The sequence below is a fragment of the Apodemus sylvaticus genome, chromosome 20 (assembly GCF_947179515.1).
Source record: "Apodemus sylvaticus chromosome 20, mApoSyl1.1, whole genome shotgun sequence".
Taxonomy (NCBI): Eukaryota; Metazoa; Chordata; class Mammalia; order Rodentia; family Muridae; genus Apodemus; species Apodemus sylvaticus.
The window spans coordinates 15897481-15918722 of NC_067491.1; the positions used below are offsets into that span (position 1 = coordinate 15897481).

Here is a 21242-nt window from a genome sequence, read left to right on the forward strand (position 1 = left end):
TGTTTTACATGTCTTGACTATTGGCTTATAAGTTATTGGACATTCTCCTTACAGAATGACCCATGTCTGTGTCTTCTGTTAATACCACAGGCCTACGCCCAATACTCGGTACTGTGGCGGGTGCTGTCAAATTGAAGTTCCACCAAGACTGGGAAAGAGAGGAGATCCTGACGCTCCTGACTGCATCGTTCAAAGCAAAGCCAGCTGGCAAGGAAGACGAACGTGTTGGGGAATATATGGTGCAAGAAACAAAGTAAGAGTAAGGCCTGCATCAGGCCAAGGATGTCAGGATGGCACGATGGAGACGGCAGGTTCCACCTTACAATTAGTAAGTAGATCAATTGGTAGACTTGCTTAAGCAACAGGGTACAGGAATTAAGGTTAAAACAGCTAGGGTGTGACAGCAAATTGGGATGGTGAATTTTATTAGGCAAATTGTCCGCAGCCTAGAACTGCAACAGGAAGAGGAATAGGGAATAAAATAAAAAGAGTAAAAAACAACCAACCAAAGACGATGTTAGAAAGATGAGAGAGAAAGAGAAGAGAAGGAAAATGGATTTCAAAACTCTCCTAAGGACAAGGGGAAACCTGGAGACGTCCTGTTTCCTCTATGGACCCTACTGGAGGTATTTTTAGTCCTGGTTACAAGTGTTGTTCCCTCTCTATGTATTGTCTTTGGTGCATCAGTTTGTCCACGTGTGTCTGTCTTTGGTTTCTTGGTTCTTTCAGATTCATGTGAGCAATGTTTAGTTCTTGTTTGTAGGTCAGCAGCTTCGATTTCTTTTGCATATTCTTTAAGTTGCTTTTTCTCTATTTCAAATGACTCCAGTAATTCTTTCAGATCGTTTATTTGAGTATAGATTTCATCTGCTCATAATTTTCATGAAGTTTCTGAGCTAACTCCAGTCTGTTTCCACACCCTCCAATGCCAATCCTTGGCACCTGAATTCATTCTCTAAGCTCTCCACTTCGGTCGCCTCTGCCCGTATCTTATTCATAGCTTCTTGTGTACTAAGAAGTTGCTGCTGTGTCTCTTGGGAGTTTCTGGTCCTTGTCCTTTAGCTTCTATTTCTACTTGTGCCAGTCTCTCCTGCGCCCTGGAGAGCTCTTCTCTCTTCTCCGTGGCACGATCTTTTTCCTGTGCAGCTATCTCTTGTTGCCTTTTAAGTTCATCTCTAAGAATTCTTAACTCTTTCTGGTTTTCAATACTCATTTCAATATTTTCCTTTAGGTCCATCTTCAGTTGTTCCTTTTCTGCTCTAATAGTTTCCAGTGTCTGTTGGAGTCCACCACTCTCCTGCATTAGAGAGTCTATTTTCCTGTTCCTCAGTTTCTCCATTGTCCTTACCACCAAGGACCAATGTGTGGGCACTTTTCAGCCAGCAGATTCTGTTCATCTATGCCTTCCAGCTGAGCTTCATCTCCAGCTCCTCCCCCTTCTTTTGTATGCAAATTACTGGGCATTTCCTCAGAAGTTTTCATTTCAGCATGTTAATTGTTTCCTGGTGTTTCAAAGACTGGAGAGCATTTAGTAACTGTTCTTGAGTATCTATATTCATGTTCACCATGTCCTGGATGTCACTGTTGAGTTGGTCCCTCAGTCTGCAGGCTCTCCTGGAGTTTAGCTTTAGGTCTTTCTCTTCTTGGGTTAAGGCTCTCTTCCTCCAAGGTTTGCTGCAGCTGCTCCCTGAGCAGAGCTTTCTCCTTCTCTACAGACTGCAGGCTAGAGTCTCTGCTTTCTACCTTGTCTCTCAGCTCCTCCATTTTATTCAGCCTTTCTGGAGCCTCAACTGTTTTCCGCTCAAGCTCCTGAGTCTTGTGAGAAAGCTTGGCCCTCATGGAATCCAGAGCCAGGCGCTCTGCTTCTTTGGAGAGCGTTGCCATCTCCTGCTTCTTCCTCTTGCTTCTTCCTCTTGCTCTCCTCCAGGGCCCCCTCATGCCTGAGCTCCAGCTCCATGCCCAGGCTTCTCAGGGCCGGCCACACCTCCTCACTGCCCCTCTGACTCAGCCTGGAAGCCCCAAGGTCATCTTTAGTGTTTCCAATCTCCTCAAGCAAACCTTGAATTCCACTTTCTGAGCTATTTCAGAAAAGTTTTTCTCTTTCTGTTCCTAGAGTTCTTCAGAGTTCTTCAGATTTCTCATGCAACTTTCCTCAGCATCTCCACCTCGGACATAAAGATTTCAACTCCAACAGCAAGTTAACTTCTTTTTGCAAAGTTTCTTTATTTAGTTCTGTTTGCAGGTCAGTAATTTTTTTTCCCAATTCCAAATTAGACTATAAACCTTTGCCGTCTACCAGGAGGCCGAGTTTTGACATTTCTTGAAAAGCCGACCGTAATTCCTTATCCAGATCAGTTGCAGGTTTTTTTTTTTTTGCTTCCAGTTGGCATTGATACACCTGAATGTCATTTTCTATTTGCTTACAAGAATCTAAAAGTTCATTAATTTTCTCCTTCAGCTGCAGATTTTCACTTCTAAGGAAGGATGCCTCTCTTGGCATCAAGGGCTACTGTGTCCAAATCAGACAGTGCGCATTGCCTGTTTTCTGGTCTTCAGTGGTGTCCGGTGAGTAGGACACATCTATCTTCATCTTTTCTGACTCTGGGCATCTATGTATCCCTGCAGGTTCTTAATCTGGTCCTCTTTTTTTCTTTAAGAAGCTCTACTTTTGAACTTAGTTCATTCTCTAGACCTTGATTATATTCTTCTGCATGTTTAATTAAATTCTTTAAGTTGGAAACTTCATGCATTAGTTGCATCTCTTGATCTTTTTCTTCTTTCTGTTCTGGAAACTCAAATTCCTCTAACTCATTTTTTTTCCTTTTAATTTCACTTTCAAGTCTTCATTTTCTCAGCTGTTCATAGTCTACACGAGATCATTATATTGGCATTGAGTTCAACTCACATTTATGGTTTCCTCGCTTAGGAGCATGGAGGCTGAGCTCCATTCCTCCTCAGGCAATGGCTCCAGAGTGCTACCAAACACTGCAGACTCCCAAGAGTGCACTCTCTCCCGACTACATGATAGAATTCTCTCTCAAAAAGTCACAGAAGATTTACATTTTCTTGTATGTTTGTTGGGATTTTAAATTCCTTTTCATAATTTGAATCCTTCATTTTGCCGTAGCACCAAGTAACTCTTCATTTCTTTTTAATCTCTAGCTCCTGTTGCATTGCAAGAGAAGATGACGTCACCAGCATCCACTTCAGGTTCTGAATTTCCTCATCCTGAACTTTCTGAAGCAAGTCTTTTTCATCCAGAAGCTGGGACAGTTGATTCTTTGCCATTTCCTGTGCCTGAGTCTTTGTATTTACCTCCTCCAACTGTTTTTTTAAGATCCGCTATTTCTCTTTATCTTTTCAAGAGAACATCATCATTTGACGCATCATTAACATAAGGAGTATTCATATGCTTAGCCATGCTAGCAAACTGGAGGGTGGTCAGAGTTTCTTCAAATGATACTGTAGTAATTGTGCAGATGATGCGTGTCTTTGAATTTCCTCCCAAGGGATTTTGAAGAATTTGTGTCAATTTGCTGTCTCGGTAACTTATGAACCCACCAACCTGTCTGTCACCAACGTGTCCATCACTGAGTTTCTTAATCACTTGTCCCAAAATCAAGTTGTAATTTCTAGAACAGCCTCCTTCAGTTGAACACCTTCAGCTCCTGTTTGAGCAGCTCTTTCACGGACTGCAAGATCCACCAAATTCAGATGAGACACCTTGATAAGAGCCATCACAATTGTAAGATTCACCCTTTTCTCTGATTTCCAAAATCATCCTAAAAATGGTATGAGAACGACTCATATGGTGAGAAACCCATAATGAAACCATAAAAGAAACTCAGTGACGGACAGGTTGGTGACAGGTTGGTGGTTTCATAAATTACCGAGATTGCAAATTGACACGAATTCTTCAAAATCCCTTGGGAGGAAATGCGAAGACACGTATCATCTGCACAATTACTCCAGTATCATTTGATGAAACTCTGACCACCCTCCAGTTTGCTAGCATGGCTAAGCATATGAATACTCCTTATGTTAATGCGTCAAATGATGCTCTCTTAAAGATAAAGAGAAATAGCGGGTCTTAAACTAAGCATATGAATACAGTCTATAATGGTTTCTACATGGAGACCATGGTTTCCTATGAAACCATTACAGTCTATAATGGCTTCTACATGGAGACCATGGTTTCTTACATGGAGATCTATCTACAATGAAACCATTACAGACTTACTCTGTAATGCTCAAAAAATGAAACCTTTGATAATTGGGGAAGACATCCACAAGAATGTTTATGTTGCTGGTCTCACAGAAGAAGTGGTTTATACAGCAGAAATGGCTTTGAACTGGCTCGCAACACTAGAAAAGAACAGACATTATGGAATAACCAAAATCAAAGAAGCAGTCATTCTTATACCATTTTTAGGATGATTTTGGAAAGCAGAGAAAAGGGTGAATCTTCCAATTTTGATGGTTCTATCAAGGTGCCTCATCTGAATTTGGTTGATCTTGCCCTAGACAATCTTTAGAACCAATCATTGTATGTGAAGGACCAAGTATCCTTACTTTGGTACAGAAATGAGGGAGAAAACGTTCAGAACATAATAGCACACTTAACTTGTAACCATGTGTTCGTACTGTGATATAGTTTTGCAAATATCTATTGTATAGTTGAATCCCTGCCCATACATGGTCTTTGGTCCAGATGCTTGGGATGTGTATTGGTCAGAGCTTTGATAGCAGACAGTGATGCTTGCCTGCTATGCTTGCCGCTTTCTTTCCTGCCATCATTTTGAAGGCAGAGTCCCAGTCTAACTCAGATCCATAGTTTTCCAATGCAGTGCTGCAGTCAATCCTGGCGGTGTTGGTGGCGGTCTCCTCCTCCTCTTCCTCCTCCTCTTCCTCCTCCCTCCCCCCTTGTCCTTCCATTACCCCATTTTCATGTCTGGCAATTGCTTTTTGCATGCTAGGCATTGCAAATCCTATTTTACCGGAAGCTACATATTTTATATACTTATAACAATCTTGAGCCTCTTTATAGGATGCAGCTAAGATGTTTGGGAGAACTTTTACCTATTTGAGTCTCATTCTTTTTAGATGTATTAGGCAGCAGTATAATCTCCGTCAGTCTGAGGCTAGCTATTCCTCGTGGAAACAAGCCCTTCTGAGTGCTTGCTCTCTGTGGCTTACAGAAAGTTCCCCATTCTGCTTAGTCAGATGCCAGCATCCCAGTCATGGGCACGGCTACTTCCAGTTCTTCTGAATGGTTCTTCCTTCAGCCTCAGGCAGTGAACATGTGCTGGTCTGTATTCTGTGGGATGTCTGGGGAAATCACTGTAGACATGGCCAGTTCAGTGTCTGGGCTGGTCTCTCCTCCCAGGGACTCTGTTTTAGGAACACTGGATGTCTTGATTCTCCCAAATCCTTGCCAGTGTTAGCCCAGCCTATTTCTTGAGATGGTTTCCCTTGAACTGCATTCTCTCCAGATAATGACAAGTGGGTCACTGTAACCACAGCAGTGGCAGGTTTTCATGGGTCACCATTCTTAACTGACTGCTGTCTAGTTTTTAATATGACTTTTGTGTGTATTTTATCCATTCTTTGTATTATGTTTACAGAAAACGATAGTTCATGGTGTTACACTGCATTCTCTCAGCTTCATACTTTAATTTTTTAATTAAAAAATTTCAACTAAACAAATTTCTCCACAGTGTCATTGATTTTCTTAGAGGTCTTTGCTTCCCTCAGTTTTCATAAAACATTGATAAAATATTCATGTTACCATTTAAAACTTAAGCTCATTAGAGTATCTGGACTCAGACTAGTCCTAATCAGGTTTGTAGTATTTTTTGCAGATCTCTACTATCCTGTGGGTTTCCTTTGCTGGGCCACATAGCCTTGTAGTTAGGCATAGCCACGTGACTGTCTCCAGTGGATAGGCTGTGAATGGAAGCAGCGTGTTTTACTTTGGTCACAGCTTTCAAAGGAAGAATGAATTCTCTATTCATGCTCTTGCTTGTTACAGAATACTCCCAGTGCTAGCCGAGATAACAGGATCAAGCAAGTGTCAACACTCCATTAATCCAGTGGTTTTCATCCTTCCTAACACTGACTCTTTAATATAGTTCCTTACGCTATGGTGATCCCCAACAACAAACCATTTTTATTGCTGATTCATAACTGTAATTTTGCTACTGTTATGAATAATAATGTAATTATCTGATATGCAATCCTTGTGAAAGGATTGTTTGGCCCACAGGTTGAGAACCACTGCATTAACCTGAATCCTGGGAAGACTTTCTACCAAATTACATTAAATACTTATTAGTGAGAGCAAAAATGAACATGTGTGGTTATGTAAAATGTAAAATCATTAAGCTCTTGGAGTGAACTTCCTAATGCAGTTCACCCTGTCCACCACAGCTAATACCTTCTGAAACAACTAGTTTTTCTTTCTTGCATTTTTTTTAAATGCATGCTCTTGACACCTAAATTGTAGCAGAATTTAAAGTGGATCTTCACTGCTTGGGAATAACTAATAACTTTAGAACCTCTCAAATAATTTTGGGAAAAGAAAATAACATTACCAAAAATAATGAGAACACTTCATGTTAAAACACATGGGGTGCTGCAAGATCTGTATGCAAAGGGTTATCTGATTGAATTCAATACTAGAAAATGCATCAAGACCAAATCAAGCTTACTGCAAATGTAATTTAATGTTGAGAAATCTACTAACACAAAATATACACATTGAAAGGTTACAGAATGAAAATAATTTCCACAAATGCTAAAAACTTTGATTTAAGACAAAAATAACATCTTAGCAAATGTGGCCAGGACATCTCGTGTTTAAAATCACAACATGAACCAACTACCAATTTCAGTAACTGCTCAATGGCGCTTTCCCTTTTAAAGTAGTCAAAAGACAAAGACCTTTGTGCTGGTGAGCTGGGATGTCAACCTGTTTCCAGCTCCAGTCATTCAGGAAGAGGGAAACTTAATTGAGAAAATGCTCCCACCAGTTTGAGCATGTGCTGATGAAAATTAACTATTAGTATTTTCATTTAATAGAGTATCATGTATACATTAAATTATGCCTCGACAGTTCATCTGGTAAGACAAGAACATGCTTGCAGTGTGTCATCAATGTAGGGGGAAAGGATATCAAATTTTATGTAAATGTTATGAGACAAATTAAGAAGAGAATTGTAACACACACATAAAAACCAGGAAGATGTACGCCAACGTGTTAGTCGTGTTATCTCTAGATTATTTTCTGTACTCCCTACAGCGAATGACAGTTTTGAACAGTTTTTCAATATCATATATAAAAATGTAATCATGGCTGGAAATGTGTTTGACTTTCTCCTCCCTGAGCACCTCCTATGCTCACTCTTGTCATCAAGAAAGCACTACACATCATTTTATTCTGCTAAAGCTGTAGCTTATCTTACATTTCCAACACATCCTTGCCCATAGCTTCTCAAGGATCATTTCTCCTTCACCCGTTTCCTTGCCTTTTGGCATACAGAATTATCAGGAGGGCTTGGGAAGAATGTACTTTTGGGGTGCAGATGATTCAATGCTAGTCTCACATGGCATTTGATTAGATTCACAACCCTGATAGGACTGACAATTAAAGCTAATTTTGAAGGGTTTATTCATAGTCAGAAGACATTTTTCTTCTATTAGAAATTATAATTTGGCATCCGTTGTGTGTCTAAGTATTCAGCATTCTCATCACCTAAAGGAAAATTATCCAACGATAATGATGGTCAGATGGTGGAATCTAAAGCCAAGAGCAGAGAAGATGATCAACAAATACCCAATAGAACAGAGCTGAGGGAAATGCAAAGTTCCCACACTGAATGTAAGTTGTTCTTTATGGTTAAAATACCAATATTTCACTGTATGCAAAGGAAGGGCTACCATAAAACTCTGCCTAGGCAACTGGGGTGGGGGTATCTTTAATGTTACTAAGATAGTTTTCTAGAGAGTACCTTTGACAATAGCAGCTGGAGAATCTGCTTTATAATGGAGACACTTTATCATGGAGTCTCTCTTCTGTCTTATGAACATTCTGACATACATTGCTCATCCTGAGAGTCCCACTCTCAATGATCCGCTCCCTTACCAACTGATTCAGACTCATCACCGTCAGAGTCTCTGGTCCTTCACCATCTACCTGTCCCAGTTTGGTTTAATACACTAGCATAAAGAACATAAGTTGTAGTTATTTTTTCAGGAAAGTAGAAGTTAGGTACTGAGAGCCAAAAAGCCATAACCAAGAAAAGAAGATGATCAACAAATACTCAATAAAACAGAACTGAGGGAATGAAAAGTTACCACACTGCATATAACTGCCCAAGATCCCCCCACTCGCATCAACAAGCATCCTTATCTCGCTATCCAGGCTGTCTGGTGAATATCTACCCAGCACAGCTACATTCTAGGTAGTATGGTGGCATAGCTATGTTGCCTTCCTTTAGTAAACAGCAGACCTTCTAGAGGTGCCTTGTGGAAAGTCTTTTGTATCTGTGTGAGTCGCCTTTTGTCATATCACAAATTATACCAAAACATAGTAGATTAAAACAACAAACATTTATCATCTCACCGGTTCTTATGAGTCAGCAAACCACATAAAATTTGGCTGGATACTCATAGTTCAAGGTTTCTCTCACTGCTGCTAGTAGAGTTTACACAATTTCTCGTCATTCAAAGGCTCACCTTCCCAGGCTTGGAACTCCTTTACAGAGTTGTGGACAAGCTTCTGTTCCTTGCTGTCTGCTGGTCAAAGAGAAGCATCTTCCTGCAACATAGATCTCTCCATGGAGTTGATCACATCATGACTTCTCTCTAAGCATCAAGTCGAAGAAAGAAAATCTCTTCACAACCCATTGTTGAGAGTGCCATTCTCTCATTCTTGTCTATTGTATTCAGTGGAAATGAATTCAACCCAGGCTCAAGAAGAAGACATATCCTGGAAGATGACGAACGAAAAGGAGTATCCACCGGGGACCAACCTGCCAATCCCAAGATCTCATTACCCAAAGCATAGCTTCATATAGTGCCGGTGGGTCAGAGTGCTGGGTAGTGTTCTCCTCCAAGACAAAGAGCTCCTTCTTGGAGGAGAGCTTGTAAAGCTATATGATCCTCTAAAAACTTGGCCTTCAACCTGTGCATCATGACCCCTGGGGGGGTCAAATAATTATTTTCACAGGGGTCATATCATATAGCCTGCATAGTAGATGTTTACAGTATAATTCATAACAGTAGCAAAATTGCAGTTATGAAGTAGCAATGAAAATAACTTTATGGTTGGGGAGGGGGATCATGCAGTGTTAAAAAGCTTGAGAGCCACTGTAGAGGGAGATGAAGCCCATCCCATCCCATCCCACCCCACCCCATCCCATCCCATCCCATCCCATCCCATCCCATCCCATCCCATCCCATCCCATCCCATCCCATCCATCATGGCTTCTCTCTGAGCAGAAAGTGAAAGAAAGAAAACCAAGATGAAAGACAAAATCCCTTCCCAACCCATCACTGGGAGGCTACAGGGAGGCTTCTCAGGCTCCTGGGGTAAACAACACAAAGGCTCCATGAAGTCTCCCAAACTGGCCAGATTCACTAGGCCCATGCTCCTGCGGGTGAATATGAGCACTAAGGACTGTTTAGAAACACTCTCTCAGACAAGCTGGGCTGCCTAGGAAAGGATCAGACAAGCAAGCCACCTGGAAGAGGCAGCCATCAGGCAAACTGCCTGGAAGAGGCTCAGATTATCGGAGCTGCCTAGTAGAGACACTCTCTAACCTGCTGTGATGATTTGTATATGCTCATCCGAGGAGTGGCTATATTAGAAGGTGTGGCCTTGTTGGAGAAAGTGTGTCACTGTGGGGATGGGCTTAGAGATCTTCCTCCTAGCTGCCCGATGATGCCCAGTCTGTTCCTGGCTTCCTTCAGATGAAGATGTAGAACTCTCAGCTCCTCCTGCACCATGCCTGCCTAGATGCTGCCATGTTTCTGCCTTGTTGACAATGGACTGAACCTCTGAACCTGTAAGCCAGTGCCAATTAAACATTGTCCTTTATAAGAGTTGCCTTATTGGTGTCTGTTCTCAGCAGTAAACCCCTAACTAAGACAGCTGCCAAGCCTTCAAACTGTGCCGTGTGCTTTAGGTTCCAGAATTCATGAGCCCATGTTGGGGCGGGCTTCGGTGATACTGCTGTCTTTGAGTTTTTTCTCTTCTTAGACGCAGCACCCATACTTTAGTATATAACCACAATAAACTCATTTTTCCCACCAAGTTGTGCTTTGGTGGTAAACTTATGGTAGTCTCTCATTGGTTCCTTATCTAGGGTGAGCACATGGTTGTTCAAGTCTTCCGAGGAATAGCATCACACAACACTGGGGAATGTAGTTCTTAGTTATGTAAGAGTGTGCCTGGCTGAAACTCAGAATTCTACAACTAAGTAAGAACAGTTAAATACCTATCTGGACTCAGCTAACCAACCCTCTATGCCTCTCTCGCTGGCACTTCAACACACTCTGCAATCTCCTGCTCTATCTCCCACTCTTCTTTGTCTTCAAGTAGAGTTTTCAGTTTATAGCTCTGGTTGAATTCAAATCAATGCAAATGTCCACAGCTGTCATCGTTGGTTAAGAGCATTGGGCTAAGCAGTACTCATCTTGACTCAGACTTACAAGGACATGCAAGAGTGAGAAGCTTCTCTTAGTCTCTGGAGCCTGTCTTCTGAGTGTAAAGCAGTGTGGGAACAATTGTTCCTTATGAAATCCCTCAAAGCCATCGCCTCGTTGTTTTTGTTTATGTGGTAACTGCATTTACAGGAACCCTCAACAAACCACTCCTGGAGATAATACTGTCCAGGCTTGACAGATCTTCCTGCATATGTCCTTAAAAATAATCCCAAGAAAAGAATCTTCCTAAGGAATCACATGAAGGCATGCTAAGTAGAGCCCTCGGATACACATGTGGGGATTTGGGATGTGTTATCTGTTTGCTTTATATAGACTCATGAAAATATGAGTCCTTTATATAGGACTCCTCTGGCATTCGGTATCCATACTGGTGATCTTAAGATAATGAAGTTCTCATGTAGGAGGATTGGAGGAGTGTAGCTGGTGGCTTTCTCTTGCCCCTTTAAATTTCACAGTCACTTAAAAGAAAAGCACAAAAACAAGGACCTTGGGTCCAGGCAGGGCATCATTCTGCCCAACACCTGTTAACGTTACAGGGAAAGAGGGGTTTAGATCCTGTCGTTAGGGTGCTCTATACTTCCTGACATGTGATGGTTCTAAGTCACCTGCTTTCTCAAATCAGAGAGCAGCAGTGGCCTCCCAATAGCCATTGATTCAACTCATTTCTTTACTAGATCTATTGAGTGCCCTCAGTAGCCAGAGCCTTTAATATGAATCCTTTTTTTTTAATCAAAGATTTATTTGTGTGTGTGTGTTTGTCTGTGTGTGCCCCCAGAAAATGTGGTGCATTTTTACACAATGGAGTACTACTCAGCTATTAAAAATGATGACTTCATGAAATTCAAAGGCAAATGGATGGAACTTGGAAATGTCATCCTGAGTGAGGTAACCCAGGCACAAAAGAACACACACGGCATGCACTCATTGATATGTGGATATTAGTTCCAAAACTCGGAATACCCAAGACACAATTCACAGGCCATATGAAGCCTAAGAAGAAGGAAGACCAAAATGTGGGTGCTTCAGTGCTTTTTAGAAGGGGAAACAAAATACTCACAGGAGGAAATATGGAGACAATATGTGGAGCAGAGACTGAAGGAGGTCATCTAGAGACTGCCCCACCTGGAAATCCATTCCATATATAGTCACCAAACCCGGACACAATTGTAGATGCTTGGAAGTGCTTGTTGACTGAAGCCTAATATAGCTGTTCTGGTTTTGCCCTATATTGCTACACTGAGTCTTTCCAGAACAAGGGGCCACTCCTCTGTTCTTCTTGTACCTCATTTGATGTGTGGATTATGTTTTTGTAAGCATCGCTACTGGGAACCAGTTTTGTGACACACTTAACAAAGCAAGACTTACAAAGAATTTATAATGTGGGTGAGGCACAAGGGGTAAGAAGTGATGATGCTGGCCTTACAGAAGAGACATCCACTCAATGTAGTTACTCACTATGTTTACTGGTCCGATATCTGCTATATTTTAATGAGTCATAAGAGGAATAGGGCTTTCTAAATGAAAATGTTATCTTATGCATATGACCTCCAATGCATTTGGTGGATAGGCTGTTGGCCATGGTGCCACCTCCTGGTCAAACATGAGAGTGTGATTGAGGAGGTCTGTGTTAGGGAAACAAGGATCCCCAGGCTTTGCTCAAACAAGAGGCTCAGTGACAGCAAAGAAAGGGATTACAATCCCTCTAGGGGAGAATGTCACAAAATCGAGAGTTGTGAGTTATTCTAGACAAGTTTTTCATGTTTCCTCTTCTATTATATGAATATCAGTTTAACATTTTACTGTAAGAATACGAATGTTTTAAGAGGATCTTTGTTATCATTTATACAAACTCACAAACAGTATAATTGATTGATAAAGGTCTCTGGATTTCTCCATGGTCTTTCATGTTGCTTTGGAGGACTCTAAAAAATTAAACAAAATATCTCAAAAAATATATAACCCTACTCAAAAGCGATTTGTTTTAAAGACACAGTCCCAACTCTCCCACCAAAACAAAGCCACCTATTCCTCCATATAGAAACCAAAGTTGTTCAAACCCACAAGCTCCCATTTCATGCACAGAACACAGATAAGACATGAAGATCAGTCTCCTCCCTTTCACATAGCCTCAGCTCTTTGCCGGCTCTGAGCTCCTACACAGGACAGAGAGCCTCACTATATAACCTCTAGGTGGAAAAACTTGGAAGAGGGTTGGGGTGGGGCATAATTTGCATATGTAATACTATATATATATATGTGTGTGTATATATGTATATATACACACACATATATATGACTCAGTCTGCATCTCAGACAAACAAACAAAAAGGAAGTTCTGCTCTCATTTCTCCCATATATTTGTGCTATAAATTAAATCAATATTTAGAAACATGGTTTGGTCATCAAAGCCCAATAGATGAGAGGGAAAAGTCATAGTGAGGATGCGGAAGTGGAGCACCCTGAGTTGAGGGAGGTTTCTAGACAAATTCTTATATCATGATGTTTCTGAGATTTTATTTACAGCTATCTTCTGTTCGTCTAATCCAGTGGCTCTCAAAATACGTTCCTGAGACCGACCAGATTATTCAGAAGTTCATTAGGAATTCACAGATATCCATTGTTTTCTATGCCTGAGGTTGTAAACTTTCAGTAACAATTTTAGCCATTCTAATCAACAATTCCTTTTATCATCTAGATTTTATTTGGGCCTGTATAATCTGATAGCCCCCGAGAGTAATCACTTACAAAGTTAGTATTTTCCCTTACACGGTGATATTTCCCCCTATTTATTAGTGATGCAGATGATGTAAAAATCACATTTCCAGGCCATTAAGTATGAAGTTAACAATCAGACTAGCCAACCTTAAACAGCCTCCTCAAATAGGAAGGTGTGGATCTGATGGGAAATGTGCCAAGCTTGGCATTTACAAAGAACTGGTTTCATCACACGACTGTGGTGGCTCGATTTTGCTTGGATTCCTGCTGTGACCATCCAGCCCCAGAGTCCTCCCAGGCAAACTTCCATAAGAACACTGCGGAAAGATCGGCCATTCCATCTCAGAATGGTTCTGCCTTACCCTGATTCTACTAAGCTCTGTGTGTGTTTGTGTGTGTGTGTGTGTGTGTGTGTGTGTGTGTGTGTGTGTGTGAACTTGACACAGGCTGGAGTTATCACAGAGAAAGGAGCCTCCCTTGAGTAAATGCCTCCCCATGAGATCCAGCTGTAAGGTATTTTCTCAATTACTGATAAAATGGGGAAGCCACTTGTGGGTGGTGCCATCTCTGGGCTGGTAGTCCTGGGTTCTATAAGAAAGAAAACTGAGTAAGACAGGGGGAGCAAGCCAGTAAGGAACATCCCTCCATGACCTCTGCATCAGCTCCTGCTTCCTGACCTGCTTGAGTTCCAGTCCTGACTTCCTTTGGTGATGAACAGCAGTGTGGAAGTGTAAGCTGAATAAACCCTTTCCGTTCCAACTTGCTTCTTGGTCATGAAGTTTGTGCAGGAATAGAAACCCTGACTGAGACAGTGTACTAATCCCTATGGTCATTTATATAACTAATATATTATTTCTAGTGTAACATTGAGATCCAAATACATTTGTTCTTTGTCACATCCCTTGCTCTGCAGAACCACCCACATCCTCTCCCATGTCTTCACCTCTTGGGACCTTCACCATTCCCTTTTCTCAGAGCCAGGACACTTGTACATAGTTAGGTCCATCTCTCCTAAGTGCTGTCTGATCTTGCCTAAAGTTCTCATTATGGAAGTCCAACATTCTGAACGGGACACAGTCTTCACAGACTTCAAAACTCACCATTCTTTTAAAGATGAGTATGATGCATTCTAGATAGTGGGAATGCAGGAAGAACGTCACTAGGTTGAGACAGCATGTCAAGTTCTTGGAGCCATCGGCATTGGCTGTGTAACCCTCCTCATTCACCCCTTCACCTCCCAGAGAAGCAACCTCTGAATATGGCACTGGTCTCACGCACGGAGTGATGACAACTGTTTATTACTTTAGTGTATTTTATAACATCAAGGGTGAGTCTTCATGAACCCTTCTGCTGCCTCATGCTGTCTCAAGATGGCAGCTGCCTATCTTGAGCTTACAAACCTTTATGAGCAGAGTTGGTCCAAGAGATAGCTATGAAATCTTCATTTCTCAGCTCTCCACTTCATTCTTACGATTACTTTTTCAGACCCTTGAGAGCTGACCCCTGCAGAAGTGGAGATTACTCGGCCTCCATATTCACATGTGACCCCTTCATATGAATTTGAGGCTGTCCTTAAAATCTCCCCACGTATCTATGAGTCAGGTAATACAAGTTCAATCATATTGTGACTTCTTTTCAGAAAGTTTGAGACCGGTAATAACTTCCCAATACCCCAGGCAATACTCCTTTGGTATTCTGAGACTCCCTTGAGAAGATTAAATTTTCCCCAAATCTCTATGATCCTGGGCGTCTATTAATAGGTTAATCTCTGAGCTGGATCTGGCAGATATAAATGTGAGAGTTCCCAAGGAACTGTGAGCGACTGCATGCGTAGTCCAATGTCTGTCTCATAGCTAGAAGGAAAGAACCAAACTTCCCAATATTGTGGGTGGTTGATTCTACTGAAATATCAGATTCTTCAAACGACTTAATCAATAAGATAAATGCACAGGAAGGTCATATGCATCGCAACATTGTTGCGGTTCAGCATTGTGGCTTCAAGGGTATTCTGGAAGTAGACTATAGAAGCAAACGCTCTCAATTTTCTGATGCTTAAAATAGACCCGTCAATGACATGATGTTTTCTTTCTGTATTGTTGCAGCAGAAATGAAACTGGTTCTAAAGGATTTCTTCCCCTTAGGTTAAAGAAAAATAATTTGACTCTTTTTGCCCCCAATGGAGTCTGTCTTCATTAGACAGAAGGCAATGATAAATCACTTTTGGCAAGTTATACAAAAATGAAAGGAGATATATGTAAGTTATACCCTTCAGAAAGATTATATCTGAACCTTTAGTATCAAATATCCTGGAAAAAGTATAAATCTCTATAGACCTCAAAAATGGAATACTAATCAAGTGAATTATATAGCTTCAGTTCTAGTAATAAAATTGTGCCCTTTATTTGTTGAAAGGATAAGCCTATGAAACATAATAAAATATTCCTGGAAAATGATTAAATTATCCAGACCTCAAAACTCAAATAACGTAGTAATTGAACCATCATTGCTTATGGGGATATTATGAAAAAATTAAGATACAGAAAATAATTAACCAAAAACCATGAAAATCAACAAAGGCTATTCATACTTTGATATTTCTGTAGTAATTTCTAATTTTCTCTTCATTCTTAGAGACATCTCACACACTGGTGATTTGGAAATATGTGTTTTTAGACTCAGTACATTTATATGATTTTGTTTGTTTGTTTGTTTGTTTCTAGTTTACATAAATATTGCCCATTATGGTTAACTTTAGATGTCACCTAAATGGATTCCAAGAAGCAGCTACTTCTATTAGGCCATGGGCTTTTTATTCATAATTGAGTTTGTGTCCTAAGGTAAAGAGAAAATTATGGCTTCTGAAGGAGGTGATATATAAGGTCTCAGAACTTGAAAACATTTCCAATATGTAGTAAGGTGAGTCAGCTAAATGGGTTAAGAAATGTCTGCACACCTAAGAAAGCATCATTTGGGGTATGTCTTTTTTTTTTGTTTGTTTGTTTTTTTGTTTTTTTGTTTTTTTTGGATTTGTTTTTTTTTCGAGACAGGGTTTCTCTGTGTAGTTCTGGCTGTCCTGGAACTCACTCTGTAGACCAGGCTGTCCTCGAACTCAGAGATCCGTCTGCCTCTGCCTCCCAGAGTGCTGGGATTACAGGCGTGCGCCACCACCGCCCGGCTGGTGTATGTCTTATAAGGGCTTTTCTACCAAAGTTTAGCTTGTGAATACGAATAGACTAGCTGATCTAGACCACAAGCACTCTGCAACCACTTGGATTCCTGCAGAGACAAAATACAGAGCCTCACTGACCTCTCGTCTTCCATCCCCCAATCCTTGGGAGCTGGGAGCTTGGTCTCTTTCCTTGTCTGTCGGTCGTCTGTACTTTCCCATTTCTTGGTAATTCTTTTTATTCCATTTTAATTTAATTATGGGGGTTGCACACTGTGGTGAACGTGTGGAGGTCAGAGGACAATTTGTGGGAGCCAGCTCTCTCCTTCTACCATGTGGGTACCCAGGATCAAACCTAAGTTGTCAAGCTTGGTAGCCGGCACCAATACCCACTAAGTCATCCCTTTAATCCCCATATCTGGATTCTCAAAAGATATCAGAAAATAAATAAGAATTACAAAAAACAAAAAATAAAACACAAACCAGGGAAGTGTGGAAAAGCCGTGCCAGCTGCCAGAACTCTAATCTGCTGGATCCTTTTCGTAGGTGGCATTTGCTGGTATGGCAACCACGTGTCACCCTTTTTTGGCTACTCATCACCTTACTACATATTGGAAATGTTTTCAAACTTTTGAGACCTTATCTCCTCCTTCAGAGCCATAATTCTCTCTTTGCCTCAGGACTCCAAACCAATCATGAATGAAAGCCAGCGGCCTAATCGAAGCAGGTGCTTCTTGGAATCCATTCCTTTTGGAAGGAACTATTTCCATTTCTCAAAGACCTCAGACACAGGAGGTTCCCAAACCAGGTGGGATTTCTGATGGTTATGTTGTTTCACTGGTGTGTGAAGTAGTATGTATGACTTTGGGTGTCGCTTCTGACCCTCCGATAGACTGTGAGTTTCCTGAAGGTCGAGTAGGAAATGCACTCTGCAAATAGGCTGCCTGGTCATAATCTAAATCATTGTCTTTTGACAAACTAGCCATTGACCTTGAGCAAATTAACCACTCAGAGTCCTCCTCTTCTTCCTCTATTATATGTAAAAAGAAAATAACTGCATCTATAGCTATATCTTATAGCTTCACAATGATTAATGGAGCAAATATCTATGGTACATCTGGAACTGTGCCTCAAACACAGTCAGCAAGCAGTAAACATTAGTTGTGATGATTTAACACATTCTTTTCTCCTGCGTTGACTGTGGCTGGCTTCTAGACATCCCAACGACAGAACCCTATCTAATCATTCAGGCATCTTTTACTTTTCCTAAATTGGACCTATGGGAAACATATCTTTATCTCCCCTGCTTAAGAGGTTTAACATATTCCTTTTTGGATTGTGCTGTTTATATTATACTGTCTGAGCCGTGAGTTTTATGAATAAATTATGAAAACATTTACAGTGGTAGTTGCTTTCTATTATTTCCCAATGCCTATCTTATTAACAATGTGTGCAAAGGGTTTTTTTATGTTCAGAAATGGAAGAGTCAATTTGCCAAGACACAGGAAGCAAGAGGCTGTACACCAGAAAACACTGATAACGCAGTTTCTAAGTCTGGCTTGGGGGGGTGGGTGGTAGCTGACCAACATATCTAGAAGATATATTGTCTTGCCTTTGTAAAGCCTTTCCAATAACAAATGAACATACCCTACATGCATCTCAGACATTGCGATCTAAGCAAGGGTTATGGACTGAGGAGGTCATCCTTACTAAGATTAAGGAGCAGCATAAGGAAATCTTTGGGAGCTCAAAGATGCCAACTGTCTCGGTCCAGCCTTACTGAGAGTCAGAGTGACAAAGGTCTCTAGTCGCTGCATCAGTGCACCTGGCTGAAACTCAGAATGGATTGTGTCATTTTAAATTAGTCATTTCTTTCATATCTGTCTCAGCTCAGAGTAAGAGTTCATTTCTTTCATATCTGTCTCAGCTCAGAGTAAGAGCTTTTCCATCTCTCCCCAAGGAGCCTACATAAGGTTGGACTTTGTGCATATACTGTATAAATATTCATTTACTTAAAACTGGGTTACACTTGCTTGAAATTGAAATTGTTGGGGGTACTGAGGTGCAGTTATAAAGAGGTGGTTGAGTCCCTTGGAGACCTCTGTAATTACTCGGAGTCAATCTGACTTGCACTTGAGGTCCTACCAACAGACGTTTGAGGTTTATGACTGAAGGCTTTTATTTTGTAACTCTGAGGCTGTAAGAAACAGAGGGAACACCGAAGCTTCTAAGCCTCATTTTCTTAGATTTTTATTCACAAGGCCTGGAGGAAATCCATGGACTGAGCATTTTTATATAGAAAAAAGCCTGTTAATCTTTGTGTGAGAAAATGTGAGCAATGGTATTGCATTTCTAGGAAAATTCTACCTAAACATTCTAAGCAGCCCAGAGCAGATTAGCAAATCACACACTAATATGAATCAATTATCAGTTTTGCTAGTAACCTGAGATCTTGGGAAGAGGGAGATTTGGGGGTGAAATCTTTTGTTGAAATGAGAGAGGCAGAGGTAGAGACAGGTTTAGAGGTTAAGGGCACTTTTCTGGGGAAGGAAAAGCTTTGGTGGGTCAGTAAGTTTATCACACTGAAACCTCACAAGCGCAGGGTGGAACCCAGGACAGCATTCTTTTGCTGGTCCGGCCAGGCTACCCATTGTCCAGACAGCCCAGCTCTTCTTCTGAACTTAGCTTGCAAGGTCCTTAGACTTTGTCTGCTCCATTTTTTTTTCTCTTCCCAACTGCACTGACTTTACATGGGTAAATTAAGGTATGGGTAAATTGTACAATAAAGCTGAATTTACTTGAGTTTTGTTTTTAAAGTATCAAACAGACATTAAACAGGAAGATTAGTAAACGTTCAAAGAACATTTAATATCCAAAATAAAGCAAAAAGAGAAAATATAGTGATACAATATGATATGATTGATATGATATGATACGATACGATATGATATGGGAAAAGTTAAGAGATATGGGAAGCTGGGTAAAGTGATATATATCTATAATCCCAGCAACTTGGAGATTGAGGCAAAAGGATCATAATAAGTTTGAGGCCAGTTAGAGCTATACACAGAATTTCAGTCTGTCCTGGGCAACATAGCAAGACTATATCATTAAAACTGCAAGAATAAACCAGAACATTATGATACATGCAATTCCGGTCCTACAGGGGGAAAAAGAGGGCTGTGCACAGCAGCACTTAGAGAAACAATGCTGTAAATCTCTGACGTGGGTAAGACGCACTAATCCACCCAGTGAAGAAGTCTAGTGAGTAGAAATCATGACAATATGCTCATAATATATTGTATATGTATAAAGGTGTATAAAGCTACATATTGGTAATTGGTAATAAAGCTACATTCATAATCCAGCTACTAAAAACAAAGGTTAAAAACAGTTAAATGAGAGTGTTGGGTTGTTTCCTTGCATGTCTGTTTGTCCCTTGAATGGATTTGGGATATTGTGTTGTAAGACCCCAAAAACCGGGGGTGCCTCAGCAGCCCACACCCCGGAGGGCGACACCCAAATCACTCACGAGAAACGGTCTCAATGCAATAACACGAGCGTTTCTTTATTCCAGAATTCTGGGTTCCACAGCCATACACCGTGCAGGGGTAGAGGACTGTGGACCACAAGTGCCGAATTGCGACAGCTTTTATAAGTTTACGACAAAGCCTGTGAATCACAAACCAATCATTTCTTAGCATGGAGAGCCCGCGAAATGCGAGCCAATTGAATTGTACCACTCCATAGTTTTTAAGCCAATCAGTTTAAATTATGGGAGCCCGCGCTCAGTGGACCAATTAGTTTCCTATTTTCTTGAATGTCTATAGCTGCGTGAACTCCTGCATAGGGGTCATGGTGTAAGCAGTTTACAGAAGCAAGATAAGCTTAGCCCATTTCCAGTTACCTTGTGGGGCCAGGATCACCTATTCAAGGCCTTTCTGCTAGGTCTAAACAAAGGGCGGGCTCTGGAACGTGACCTTTTACCTAGTTTCTAACAAAGCGAGATAGCATTTTAAACTTCTGACTTCTTGGGGTCATTAGAGTTAGGCTGTATTATTTTCTATTCTTTCAGTGTTAGAAGTGATGGAGGGGAGATCGGAAAGTGTTGGGAGAGGCTGGGCATGGGATTGTGGTTCTGCCACTGGCTGATGGCTGACTCTTGAAATACAAAATGGGCAGACACTGGAGCTGGATTGTCAATGCAGTTCCAGGTGTCAGGTTAGTGTTGTTCAGATGTCTCCTGCCAGCCTCAAGAACCCTGCAGGCTCCTCCTACTGTACTCTATTGACACTGTAGTAGTGTGTGTTTGTGGGTTTGGGCCCCTGGGAACAGTAGGCAAGCACGAGACAGATAGGAATGGTATATGATACACGCCAACAAATGTGGTTGCTTGACCACAGAGCCAGGCTCCCCAAGGGCTGACTTACTCTGCCATTTGCCTGGTCATGTCCACCCTTGGGCTTCCTAAGCTTTGCCCCTTCAGCGAATGGAAACAATGATGTTTATTGTATTAATAACACTATCAGGCCTAGCTCAAGTGTCCTCAGAGAAGCTTCCTCTAAGGAAGCCTTCACTACAGTCTTGATTAAGAACGTTATTTCAAGGGAAAAATTTAAAATTGGGCATATAT

The 21242-nt window shown here is 41.2% G+C and overlaps 1 pseudogene; it reads right to left on the bottom strand.

The window, feature by feature from the left end:
* Window positions 1-642: 642 nt before the first annotated feature.
* LOC127671318 (centromere-associated protein E-like) lies at window positions 643-3808 on the bottom strand (annotated as a pseudogene).
* Between the last annotated feature and the right edge of the window lie 17434 nt (window positions 3809-21242).